The sequence below is a fragment of the Schistocerca cancellata genome, chromosome 6 (genome assembly GCF_023864275.1).
Source record: "Schistocerca cancellata isolate TAMUIC-IGC-003103 chromosome 6, iqSchCanc2.1, whole genome shotgun sequence".
Classification (NCBI taxonomy): domain Eukaryota; kingdom Metazoa; phylum Arthropoda; class Insecta; order Orthoptera; family Acrididae; genus Schistocerca; species Schistocerca cancellata.
In genome coordinates this window covers 306,777,705-306,792,190 of record NC_064631.1, presented here as the reverse complement: position 1 = coordinate 306,792,190, position 14,486 = coordinate 306,777,705, and positions in this window count along the sequence as shown.

Genomic DNA, 14,486 nt, shown 5'->3' with positions numbered 1-14,486 from the left:
GGATCTACGCCTAATCGCCGTTGAGGAGTGGGACCATCTGGACCAACAGTGCCTAGATGAACTTGTGGATAGTATGCCACGACGAATACAGGCATGCATCAATGAAAGAGGACGTGCTACTTGGTATTAGAGATACCGGTGTGTACAGCAATCTGGACTACCACCTCTGAAGGTTTCGCTGTATGGTGGTACAACATGCAAAGTGTGGTTTTCATGAGCAATAAAAAGGGCGGAAATGATGCTTATATTGATCTCTATTCCAATTTTTTGTACAGGTTCCGGAATCCTCGGAACCGAGTTGATGCAAAACATTTTTTGATGTGTGTATTTATAGATATAGTTTTTAAATCGCCAATTTCGCGACCAACTTAAGAACGAAGATAATATCAGCTACAAGTCTAGTGGAAAACCGACCTTACCAGGAAACTTGACGGGGAAAAATTGTCCTTCCATTTTGGAGGAGCGTGGCTAAAAGACCAATCCTGTGGCAACAGAGGAGGAGCACTACAGTACACTCTCTGAAGCCAATCGCTGAAGGGTGGCAAACGGTTTTCGGGTTGGGACAAAAGGTCTCTTCTAGAGGGACAGTGGTGGAGAGGAGACATGTCTTGAAGCCGTCTCTGTGAAGGAGGAGTCTGTTTCTCCAACAGCAGGTGTGTGCGGTGCTGGGATCATGTCTCTGCTGCAATCCATGCTGCAACACGAAAGTGAACTCTCCAGGTATATCAAAATTCTGGGCCAATTCTTTCTCTGGCTTCTTTCACGCTCATCGAGATTCTATGAATTTTTCTCATAACACGGAGAGTCCCACATAAAATCGGTAGGCCTCATGTACCGGTTAATCATCTCTACTCGCACTGCTTGTGCAATGGCAACACTACTTATAAAGTTGGTCACACTGAATTTAATCTTAAAGTTGAGTGCAGTCGTGAGTTCGTGCGTCAGTTGTTGTGAGAAGCTCCTATTGTTGAGTTGGTACAGAAATGGGGCAGTTTGCATTAGAACAGTGAATTGATATTGCAAGGTGCTACATAAAGACAGGCTCCCTCAAGGAGTGTAAAGAAACGTTTCAAGCGAAGCACGCTTTTAGGAAACTCCCCAAGACATATGTACAAGAAATGGAGGGCTACAGAATCCGTTCAGAAAGTGCAGAGGAATAGGCAACCGACAGTACGGGCCCCTGAAACTATAGGCAGAAATGGACTAGAAGTTCCCGCGCGTCACTAACGATGTTATCGCAGCAGGTTGGTGTATCTCTACCATTGTGTCATGGTGTACTAAAAGATATTAAATTAAAATTCTATCGTGTGAGTGAGGTGCAAGAGCTGAAATTTGAGGAACAGAAAAAAAGAGTTCATTATTGTAAATGGCTGTTAATATCAGATGTTAACGGTTACTTCGACCCCTTGCTTTACTTCGTGTCAGATAAGGCCCGGTTTGATTTTTTAGGTTGGGTAAACTCGCAGGATTGTAGATACCGGTCTCAGGACAACCCACATATTCCGCGTGAAGCATCTCTCCTCTCAGAGAAGGTAGATGTTTGGTGTGCGTTGCACGGCATGTACATTATCGGTCCCCCTTAAACAGCGCCGGATATCTACAAGTCTTGCACTCTTTCTACACACAGTTAACAGATGCAGAGAAGCTGTAAATGGTATTCTAACAAGATGGAACAACCATTCACACATCCAACCAAAATAGGCGCACATCACCAACATGTTCCGTGAAGACAAACTTGACAGTAGAGACCTGTGGCCCCCAAGGTCCACGGACTTAACATCGTGTGTCTTTTTTACTTATGATACATATTAAAGAGCAAAGTGTATGCTGACAATGCTCGTGCAACAGACGATCTTACACGGAACATTGTTAGAGAAATTAACCACATCACGTCGGCAGAATTACAACGTGTTGCTGGTAACGTCATCATAAGAAGTCAGCGATGCTTGGATGCCCATGGCCACCCACTTCCAGCATCTCTTATAAACAGATAACATTATCTATCATTTTTTGGTTAGTTAATTGCTACTTAAATCTCGAGCGTAAGGCATATCGGTTTTATATGGGACACCTGTAGTTTGTGCACTAAAAGTCATTAAGAATATATACAGTTTAATCATGATTTCTGTGTTCATAAGTTCTTTTGCAAAACTAGCCCAAATAACACATTTGAATTGCTATCCCTATTCATCTTGCAGACCTGGACTCTATAAACAGGTGCAATATTGCTGCTCTATCTTGTCAGTATTTTCGAACATGCATTTGACTCAGAATTTTTCTGTGAACAACATTTCGATTAATGTGAGCGATTGCTCCTTCATGAATATATCTATAAAAAGGTAAAGCATCATAAACTAGGACTTATTCCAACTTCTTATCCTAATAGGCGAGCTCATAATGCAGTAGGCTACTTGCATACTGTCGCCTCTATCAGAACTTTTCATTTATGTGAAACTTCTGATTGACTGCTATTGCAAATCATTTAATTTAATTTTGATATTTCACTCTGTCAGTGTTGTACAGCTATCATAAACTGCATTCACCTTTTTCGGGTCACCAGCTGTTTTGAGGCATTTTTCAAGGAATATTGCTAGTACATTATTGATTAATACATTCTATGAGAGAGCTGCTATTGTAGGTGAACTCTCTACATACATTTGCTGATAGGTCAGTGTTCTGTGATTCTTAGATGTATATGTGAACCACCCTTATTGCACGAAACACAGTCAACATATACTACATTCTTTGCTTAATTTACTTTGTCTTCGTATAGTAGATGGAAATATTTTTTTGTTTTTCAGATTCTTCCGGTTTTGAGAAGTCAAGAAGTCAAGTGTTGAGAAGGAATCGTTGAATACAGAATTACTGGTTATATGGGGAAATGATTTGCAATTTATTAAGTGAGTACATATTTGCCACTCTTAACTGAGCTGTTATGTAAAATAGCAAACACGTGGACCCATCAAATGTGTACAACACTGAAGAGCCTGTCCCAATGTCTATTTCATTGTCCCCATTACCAAAGGCTGAAATACTTTTCACGGCACGAAGGGTATCAAATCAATTACACCAGCCTCAGATCTGCCAACGTCTGAAAAGATCCAGAGGCTTAAACTAACTCCTCTGCAGCAGGACACCTAAGCGTTATGGAACGTCAGATATTTCAACGTAATTTAAGCAATGCATTACAGCACATTGCCATTCTAGATTTGAACAAAGTCAGTCCCATGCCATCAGACATATACAAACCCACTTTGCAAGATATACTGTGGATGTGTGGTAAGTAGCACCACTCAATGCATCCCACAACATGCTACCGACGATAGACATGAACAAGCACCCACGTTTACCAATCCAGTCCAGTCCCTTCCTTACCAACATTACACTGGTTAGTGACAAAGTCACACAAAGTAACACTCAACAGCAATTGTTTATAAGGACATATTTTGCATAAAAGCTAACTTAACAAATACAAATAAGTACTCACTTAATAAACTGAAAATAACTCCACTATGTAAACACAAACTCAGTGAAATTATTTTGTCCACTCACGAAAAACAACTGGACAGGAATCGCTGGGGCTGCATAGTTGTCTGTAACTGAAAGCAGCGCTTGTGGTGGATGACATCGCCTTTCCAGAAAGAACGCTACAGCTGCCGTACAGGACGACTAAGGAACAATTTCCCCTCTATCAATGTAGAAATTTGCCAAGATTTATGTAGATTCGGTCCATATGGCTTTCTTGTATAAGTAATATTAGCAAGTCATACATTGTGTGATCAAAAGCATCCAGACACCTGGATGAAAATGACTTACAAGTTCCTGGTGCCCTCCATCGGTAATGCTGGAATTCGGTATGGTGTTTTCCCACCCTCATCCTTGATGACAGCTTCCATTCTCGAAGGCATACATTCAATCAAGTGCTGGAAGTTTTCTTGGAGATTGGCAGTCCATTCTTCACGGAGTGCTGCACTGAGGAGAGGTAGCGATGTCGGTCGGTGAGGCTTGGCACGAAGTCGGCGTTCCAAAACATCCCACAGGTGTTCTGTAGGATTCAGGTCAGGACTCTGTGCAGGTCAGTCCACTACTTATTGTCGTGTAACAACTACGCCATAGGCCGTGCATTATGAACAGGTGCTCGATCGTGTTGAAAGACGCAATCGCACATCCCTGAATTGCTCTTCAACAGTGGGAAGCAAGAAGGTGCTTAAAACACAAATGTAGGCCTTTGCCGTGATAGTGCCACTCAAAACAACAAGGGATGCAAGCCCCACCCATGAAAAAAACGATCACACCATAACACCACCGCCTCCGAATTTTACTGTTGGCACTACACACGCTGGCAGATGACGTTCACCGGGCATTCGCCATACCCACACCCTCCCATAGAATCGCCACATTGTATAGAGTGATTCGTCACTCCACACAACGATTTTCCACTGTTCAGTCGTCGTTTACGCTCCTTACACCAAGCGAGGCGTCATTTGGCATTTACCGGCGTGATTTGAGGCTTATGAGCAGCCGCTCAGCCATGACTTCCAAGTTTTCTCACCTTCCACCAAACTGTCATAGTACTTGCAGTGGATCTCGATGCAGTCTGGAATTCCTGTGTGATGGTCTGGATAGATGTCTGCCTATTACACATTATGACCCTCTTCAACTGTTGGCGGTCTCTGTCAGTCAACAGACGAGGTCTGCCTGTAAGCTCTTGTGCTGTACGTGTCTCTTCACGATTCCACTTCACTGTCACATCGGAAACAGTGGACCTAGGGATGTTAAGGAGTGTGGAAATCTCGCGCACAGGCGTATGAAGTAAGTGACACCCAATCACCTGACCACGTTTGATGTCTGAGTTCTGCAGAGCGCCCCAATCTGCTCTCTCACAATGACTACTGAGGTCGCTGATGTGCTGTACCTGGCAGTAGGTGGCAGCGCAATGCACCTAATATGAAAAACGTATGTTTTTGGGGATGTCCGGATACTTTTGATCACATAGTGCATCTGTATTCCATATCTTGTTGACGTACTTTTTGGAAAATAAAACATGCTGCAGATGGGTTGATATAAGTTCTTGAAACACCCTGTAGTTGCTTCTTGTAACGTATTGGGGTAGAGCGAGTGGGAAATCCCCTATTGCCTGCCTGCTCTTTAGTTCGCAGACCTACGAAGGAAGGAAGTGCATGACCACAATCTGCCGACCTGCCTACCCTCTCACGCATCTACGTCCTTCCGCCGCCCCCCCCCCCTTCCGCTGCCACCGCACCTCATCAGAAAATTTATCCCTTAACATGGGTCTACTGCACTTAGATGTGGTGTGGTACATATGAGCCGTGTGCGGCCCGCGTTAATGCCGTTCATAGCTTGGCATCTTGTAATGGCGATAGTGGCGTCCCGTTTTCTTAGTGTGTTCACTGGCGCCACTACGTTTGCTCGCCTTGTCTGTTCGTGAGTGGCAGCAACAGCGCTTATCGATAGCGCGTACTGCAGTACGATTTTTGGAGCGGCCTCTAGTATTTCCGGGTGGTCGTGTGTCGAGCGAGTTGAGTTGGGACGGAACTGCAGTGAGGTCCGGACGGCCACTACTCGCCCGACCGCTCGCGACACACGTGCACGGTCCGACGGAAGGATGTGGTCGCGAGAGTGCACGACCACGTCAAGGACCGGATTCAGCGAGAATTAGTAGAATAGACCGTGATATTCGAGCAGTGCAACTTTCACTTGTGTGTGTGTGTATGTGTTCGCCCGTCGAAGAGACCTCACGGTAATAAGTTAGCCGGCCGGTGTGGCAGAGCGATTCTAGGCGCTTCAGTCTGGAACCGCACGACCGCTAAGGTCGCAGGTTCGAATACCGCCTCGGGCTTGGATGTGTGTGATGTCCTTAGGTTACAAAATTGTTAAGGCTTTCGTGGCCACTTGTTGACAAACTGCCTATTGGCTTCTGTCTCGGGTTCTTCGGCCGACGTTCATCTACTGATTTTTCTGACGTTTCGCCAGCACGAGTGGCTGGCATTGTCAAAGCTTCACCCTCCATTGCCGGTGGTGAACTGGAGTCGAGCTCGCGGCCGCTGACTATATGTACCTGGCGCGCCAACGCCCGAGGGCTTCTCCGCGGTCATTTCCGGTGCGGTTCTCCTCTTGCTACCTGCGATGGTCGTTCGCTGCAGTACGGGAAGCCAGGATCCGTTTACCTTAAGAATTTCCTCTTTCTTGTTCAAACTATTCGCGTGTTTTTGTATTTCTACAGCTTCTCTGAACAAGCGCGTGTGATAGTGCTTCTCTACAGCCAGAACTTACGTGTCGGCGAATTTTATTACGTGGTCGGTCTCATTCAGTGCGTGCTCTGCCACTGCCGATTTCTCCACCTGCCCCAACCTGCTCTTTGATCCTGGTGTTAATGGATCGTCCAGTCATTCCGACATAAACTTTTCCGCATATGTGCATGGTATACGGTATATTCCCGACATTGCAAGTGGGTCTCTTTTCTCCTTCGCCGATCTAAGACACTCTTTGATCTTACTTGTCGGTTTGAAAATCGTCTTTACGCCATGTTTGCGCAATATACGGCCGATTATGTCCGTCATTCTGGGAATGTATGGCAGAAAGGCCGTACCCGACATTTCTTTTTCTGGTTCCTTACTTCGCCGAGTGTTTGGCTTTGTTACACTTCTAATATAATTTGTGGATTACCCATTGCTCCTCAGGACAGTTTCCAGGTGTTGCATTTCTCGTCTGAGGTGTTGCGGCTCACATATTCGTCCTGCTCTCGTTACGAGCGTACAGATCATGCCTCTTTTCTGGCTCGGGTGGTGGTTTGAAAGTTTGTGCAGGTATCGGTCCGTGTGTGTCGGTTTTCGATACAGGCTGTGTCCCAGGTTTTCGCCGTCCCTTGTGACCAGCACATCTAGAAATGGTAGTTTCTTGTCCTTTTCTGCTTCCATGGTAAATGTTATGTTGGCATGGAGGCTGTTCAAGTGTCTTAGGAAGTCACCGAGCTGTTCTTCACCATGGCTCCACACCACCAAGAAAGATGAACGTCGGCCGAAGAACCCGAGACAGAAGCCAATAGGCAGTTTGTCCTTAGGTTAGTTAGGTTTAAGTAGTTCTAAGTTCTAGGGGACTGATAACCTCAGATGTTAAGTCCCATAGTGATCAGAGCCATTTGAACCATTTGATCAGAACCATTTTTTGGCACTAAGTTGTCAGTCGACGAATTATACTGGGATCTTTTCCATGCCTGACTTGAGTGGGGCCGGCCGCGGTGGTCTAGCGGTTCTGGCGCTGCAGTCCGGAACCGCGGGACTGCTACGGTCGCAGGTTCGAATCCTGCCTCGGGCATGGGTGTGTGTGATGTCCTTAGGTTAGTTAGGTTTAAGTAGTTTTAAGTTCTAGGGGACTTATGACCTAAGATGTCGAGTCCCATAGTGCTCAGAGCCATTTGAACCATTTGAACTTGAGTGGGGACGACCGTTGGTTGGTCGTTCGGTCGGTCGTCGCAGCGGACGACGTGCATTTAGTCTTGCGACCGCTTCTGGCTTCTCTGTGTTTGTGCCGACTTATAATTCGTCCGTGTTGTTTCACAGTGACTGGTTTTAGTATTGTGAGTTGTTGGTGAAACTGTTTTCCCGAATCCGTGTATATCTTGTGGTTTTGAATGAGCAGTTATTTTAATGCTCTCTGCGTACTGGATTTGGGAAGGAGTTGCGAACGGACATCAGGTCGGTTGGGGGCGCAGCAGCGAGCAGGTCCGTGCAGTGCGGGGGCAAGCCAGGGCCACTGGCGGCGCGCTACCACTGCCGGATCGAGGAGGGGTAGCTGCGAGAGCGACGGCTTCGTTGCGCACCGAACCCTGGACGTTTAAGTTGAGTCAAGAGTTAACTGCTAATGCAACCACGACTATTCTGAGATCTCGCCATTGGTCGGCAGTTTGTTCCTCCCAGGGCCGCTGAGTCTGGCGGCAACTAGTGAAGTGTTTCGAGGCGGTGAAATATTGCAGTCGTCTTTCTCTATTTGTTATTCATCATTGAATGTATTATTATTCTTATTAGTGAAGTTCAACCAGCGGTATTCTCTGCTTTGTGGCCGCTAACGCCCCAGTTACCTGCCCTGGAGGTTAAAAATGTTCAAATGTGTGTGATCTTATGGGACTTTACTGCTAAGGTCATCAGTCCCTAAGCTTACACACTATTTAACCTAAATTATCCTAAGGACAAACACACACATCCATGCCCGAGGGAGGACTCGAACCTCCGCCGGGACCAGCCGCACAGTCCATGACTGCAGCGCCTAAGACCGCTCGGCTAATCCCTCGCGGCCCCTGGAGGTTAGCGTACTTGTCCGGCAGTGTACTTCTCCTCGTCGTGTTGATGCTGTCCGACACGGCGTGTAGTTCGACAGCCTCTTGTGTTGTACTGTGCATATTTTTTGGGAGGTCTACCTCAGTTCTAGTGTTTCCTTCGGCCTTGGGTGTTTTCTGAAGTGCTGTCTGTCTCTTCGCCCTTGCCTATAAATATTCCATTGTACCGGTGATCGGACGTTAAGCGGATTGGTGAGTCGGTCGGTCGGCGCTTAAGATGCCCTTGTTTCAGTTGCCATCCAGTTACGTGAATACAACTCTTGGCTGCCTGCCTTGCCATGTTTCAGTTACCTTCCCAGGCCGACCATTGAAACACATGCTGAGAACCGCTTGTCCTGATTCCTTACATTATGATGTTTGTTTTAAGGATATCTGTAATTTTATAATTATTGTTGGTGTGGCCTTCAGCCGAGCAATAATTTCACTTCTTTGATGACAAGGCCTTCAGCCGTATTACAGTAAGTTTTTTTTAAGCAAACTTGTTTTAAAAGCAAGGGATTTATTTTAAAAGTGCTATTTGGTATTGTTTTCCTGACTTCTAATTCAGGCCTTCAGCCGTTATTTATTTGAAGTTGTGTGTGGCCTTCCGCCGTGTAATAATTTCACTTCTTTCATAATAAGGCCTTCAGCCGTGTTACAATAAGTTTTTTTAAAGCAAACTTGTTTTAAAGGCAAGGTATTTGTTGAAATGTGTTCTATTTGGAATTGCTGTCGTGACTTCTAATTCAGGCCTCCAACCGTTTGTTACTTGAAATTGTTTGTGGCCTTCATCCAAGTAATAATTTCGCTTCTTTTATAATAAGGCCTTCAGCCATGTTACAGTTTGTTTTAAAACAAAGTATTTATCTTAGTATGTGCTGTTTGGAATTGTTCTTCTGACTTCTAATTCAGGCCTTCAGCCGTTTGTTGTTTGAGGTGATTGTTGGTGGCCTTCGGCCCCAAAATTATGGATTTTTTTTTCTGTGATAAGGCCTTCAGCTGTCATACAGTCAATTGTGTTTTTAAGAGATTGTTTTAAAATTTTTTAATTCCTTTAAATAAAGTTTACGTATTTGTTGTGCAACCCAGAGTAACTGATTACGGCCCCATCCACAATCGTAACCTTACCCTGCCCCATCCTGAGAAACATACATTTAATATTTGTTCTTAACTCACTTTATTTATCAATAAACATCAATTTTATATCATTAAAACACTATTTTCAATAACTGCGATATTTCGATCCCTTGCAACGCAAAAACTATTAGTCCTGGAAAAAAAGTAAATAGGGTCAGTTTTGTAGGAAATTGAATGTAGTTTAATTTGTTCTAGGAAACATTTTCGCCAGAAGCCGCAATTTTCGAGTCATTCAAGAAAAACATTAAGAAATGCCCTTTAAGAACACCGCTCCCCAGACACACCATCCCACCTATCCGGATCTTTAGTATGTCGTCAATGGCTCTGCCTCCTACTACTGTAAAAAAATGTACTTCAAATAGCGGAATATGCAACCGACACCTCGATCCCATGCTGTACCACGTTCCGCCCGGCCAGTGCACGTTCACCAGTTTGGTGCGATGAAGATTGTAACATTGTTATTACAGAAAGGCGGGAAGTACCGAAGGCGTTATATGCAATTCACTCGTGAACAAGAGACAGTGAAGCGTATTTTGAATCGAAAAAAAGGACCAGCTGGAAAATCTTTTGTGATAGTTTCAACAAGGTCGTTACAATGACCTCAATATGGAATAATATAAACCGTTTCTGCAGAAGATCCACTAGGGCTGATACGTTGTCACATTCAGAAGGCAATTTTGATTTCTGTCACGTTGGTCTCAGTGGAACACGACGTGGAAGACGTCCAGGCCGATGACGGCCTACCTCAGTGAACCATTCTGCGAAAATGATCTCGGTAGGGCATTGAAATGGAATACAAATACAGCTCCTGGACCGGACAACATATCGTACACTATAATTCGGCTGCTTTCAGAGGTGGGAAAACAGTTGCTGTTCAGATTATATCATGCAGTATGGTTCGTTCTTATTGATATTCCGGAGCTGTAAACTGAAAGTACTGTACCTATTTACAAGACTTCGAAGTTGCGGGAAGAAGTTGCATCATATAGGCGAATAACATTACTGTCATACTTTTACAAAACTTTAGAATGCATGGTTAAACATAGGTTGGAAGTAAATTCTCCTGTAAATCGGAAAACGTTGGAGATTTTGGAGAATTCCAGAAGAGAATTAAACTGCGGATGGAAACATGTCCGAAACCATCATCCACTGAGGCAACAAAAAATGGTTCAAATGGCTCTGAGCACTATGGGACTTAACATCTATGGTCATCAGTCCCCTAGAACTTAGTACTACTTAAACCTAACTAACCTAAGGACATCACACAACACCCAGTCATCACGAGGCAGAGAAAATCCCTGACCCCAAGGCAACAGAACATCGCAAAGACAAGGCCCTTCTATCTAACAGCTAGCTCCGTCTTCTCTACTGGAGATCATGCCAATCAGTCGCAATCACTAAACAACAGACCACATTGCGAGACGTTCCGCCTATGGTCCGTCACGTTTTCTGCCGACGTGGTTGCCTAGTGGCACACAGCAGCGACTTTAGCTTCGACGCTCTGTGCCGTCGTTGGATGACGCTTACGGACGACACAGAGCCTTAATTGTACGACAAGATGAGGGATACATTGGGCCCCAACAAATGGGCAAAGGTTTGCTGCAGGAGATCTTACCGTCGCCGCTATTGAATCTTTACGCTGCAGATCTACATTCATGAGCCGTGCTGCGGCCCGCATTCGTGCTGCTTGTAGGTTTCCGCCCTCTGTTGGAGGCCAAACCACGTTACAGCATTTTGTACTGATTGGAATCTGTTTGAGTTTAATAGAGTCCCCTTTGCTTTTGGCTACTGGCGCAGCCGTCCTTATTCGTTTGCTGGAGACTTCAAATTAGTCTGTGTTTACAATTACCTGGACGATTTGATAATTTATAGTCGTTCACTTCAAGAGCATTTGGAACACATCCAGCAAGTTTTTGCTAGGTTGGAGGAGGACAGTTTGACTGTTAAACCCATTAAGGTGACATTAGCCAGGCAGCAGGTATCCTTCTTAGGTCACCTAGTATCAGGGGAGAGTATTCGCATTGATCAGGAGCGGACTAAGGCCTTGAGAGCCCTTCCGCCTCCCATTGATAAGCGAGAGATTGCCAAGTTCATAGGTATGGCGAATTATTTTTGGCGTTTTGTCCCTAATTTTGCTCAGTTGGCGGCTCCTTTAAATGAACTGCGCCGAAAAGGGGTGCATTTTGAGTGGGGACCTGCTCAAGATGCCGCATTTGAGCACATTAAGGCGACTATAGACAGTCCGCCGGTTCTCGGAGTGTCTGGTTTAATAAGAAATATATTGTCCAAACCGACGCATCTAATGCGAGAATTTCGGCAGTCCTCCTCTAGGAGTTCGAGGGTCAAATGCAGTCATTAGCATACGCATCTCGTCGGTTAACCAGCGCCGAGCTTAAATATTCTGTTTACGAATGTGAGGCATTGGTTGTCTTGTTCGCGCTGGATAAGTACCGGTTTTATCTCGAACACAGAGTTTTTCAGCTAGAGACTGACAATCAAGCCTTAAGCTAGGTGCTAGCCAGACTTACTTGTGTCTCATTAGGCGGTATTTCTCATTTGTTTAGTGACATAGCCGACCATCAGGGTCAGGGCCCCACTTGGGGACCCGTTAAGAAACGGCATTCGGCGGGCGAGCATCTGAATGAATACATTATCAGCAAAGGCATTTTGTGTAAAAGAGTGTGACGGTTCAAGGAGATTAAGATCTGTCTACCAAGCACCTTAGTACGCCCCGTTTCTCACAACTCGCTGATTGGCGGGCATTTAGGATCCTATAAGACCTTGCAGAAGATTAAGGAGCATCTGACTTGGCCGTCTATTGACCGAGACGTTAGAGAAATGATTTCTCGTTGTCAGTTGTGTCGGGTGGCCAAACCGAATAACGCTCTTCAACAGGGCTTCCTTAGTTCTGAGCGTGAATGTTGCCCCATGGAAAAAATCTATATCGACTATGTGGGACCCTTACCTCGCACCAAAAGAGGCCATCGGTATGTGTTAGTTATTATTGACGCGTTTTGCTGACCGATGTGACCGAGCGGCTCTAGGCGCTTCAGTCTGGAACCGTCCGACCGCTACGATCTCAGGTTCGACTGCTGCCTCCGGCACGGATGTGTGTGATGTCCTTAGGTTGGTTAGGTTTAAGTAGCTCTAAGTTCTAGGCGACTGATGACCTCAGATGTTAAGTGCTCAGAGCCATTTGAACCATTTTTTGACGCGTTTTCGAGGTTTACTCGTCTTCTTCCGAGTCGTAACGTGACTGCTGCCACCACCATTGCGCATTTAACTAACGTATTTAGTGTTTTTGGATCCCCTAAGCAAATCTTTAGTGATAATGCGCCGGCCTTTCTTTCGGCCTTCTGTTTTCAAAGCGGTGTTAAGCATGTAACTATCACTCCGTATTATCCGCAGGGGTCCTTTGCAGATAGGGTCAATCGTAACCTTAAGTTCGCACTGATTATCTTTCATCAGGAGTCTCCCAGTAAGTGGGATTCTAGTCTGCCTTGGTTTAGATTTGCCTTCAATACACCCAGTCATGAGGCTTATAAGGCTACACCGGATTCCTTGATGTTTGCTTATCCTATTAATTCCCCCCTTCCGAACTTATGGGAAATTCAAGATCTAATTCCTGCGGAGATCACCTCTCAGGTCGTCAAAGAAAACTGGAATCGTGCGAGGCCCAGTATTCTCAGGGCCCACAACAGACAAACTGGTCGTTATAACCATAATCGGTGAGCCTTCAGGGGTAAGTTGCGAGACCAGGTATATGTCCGTAATTTTCCCGGGAGGGAGGTGCGTGTTGGCAACCTTGGTAAGTTGACTCTCCGTTGTCTGGGTCTGTATACGATTATACGGATTTTAGGCCCAGTTAATCTTCTGGTTAAGAACAACCATACCGGTAAGCAATACCGGGTCCACGTTAATCAAATTAAGTTTGGTTAGGCTGCTAGTTGCGTCTCCTAAAACGCACCCCGGGTTTGTCCCAGGGAGGGGGAGGTTGAGACGTGCTGTGGCTCGCGTTGGTATTGTTTGTAGGTTTCTGCCCTCTGTTGGAGGCCAGACGGTATCGTTTAGTTGGCACGGTTGCGGTTGTTGGTCTTCTTCTCGTGTTGACTGACGCCACTCGGTTTCGCAAGTGTTGCCTGTCCGCTACTGGGAGCAGCAGCGTTTATCGATATGTAGTAACTGTTGCCCTATCTTTGGGGCGACGTCGTTGTTCTTCCTGGTCTTGTGAGTGGGCCAGTTCGGTTGGGGACTCAGGAGGAGCCAGGTCCGTACAGTGCGAGAAATACGCAGGGACTGCTGGCGACACGCACGGACTGCCGGATGGAAGGGCTGTGGTCACGAGGGTGCACAGCCTCGTCCTAAACCGGATGCAGCAGGCTTTAAGATGAGTGCACTTCAAATCCGAGTAGAGTGGAGTCAGTCACCTGTGTGAGCCCCGTAGTACGTATGTGATGTTGTGACAGTTTACCACCACGCCGTCATGTGCAGTTTGGTGGATCTGCGTACCGCTTAGTACTTGAAAACCCTACCGTGTTAAAAGCACTTGGCTCAGTGATTAGACGGTGTGGTTACTCGACTGTGAATTAATAAAGCAGTGAAGAGATTTGTTTCATTCTCCTAACTATCGTTAGAATTGTCACAGCGAGTTCAGTGTGCGTTTGTGTGCCTAATGAATTTGATGTCACTCATTTGGTAATCGTTTTTTGCCTCGATTTGTGATTGTTTCCGCAATGACGTGTGCTTGCTGATTATGGTTGGTTACATTTCGGTTTTGCCTCGCACGCAAATCGTGTGGGGCTTACTGTTAGTTTGTCTAGTGTTCTGTACTGCGACTTGTTTGTTCAGATTTTCCGATCTGTGGAATCGGACGGAAATCTGGTAGTGGTTCCCTTCTCGTTCCGGGCGCTCTAAACACAGTATTCTGGGGACGTAGTGCAGATCGCCGGCCCGGCTTGGGCGTATTGTTCCATCGTTGCATTTGGTTTATTGGACGTTAGGTAGCTGCAGCAAGATT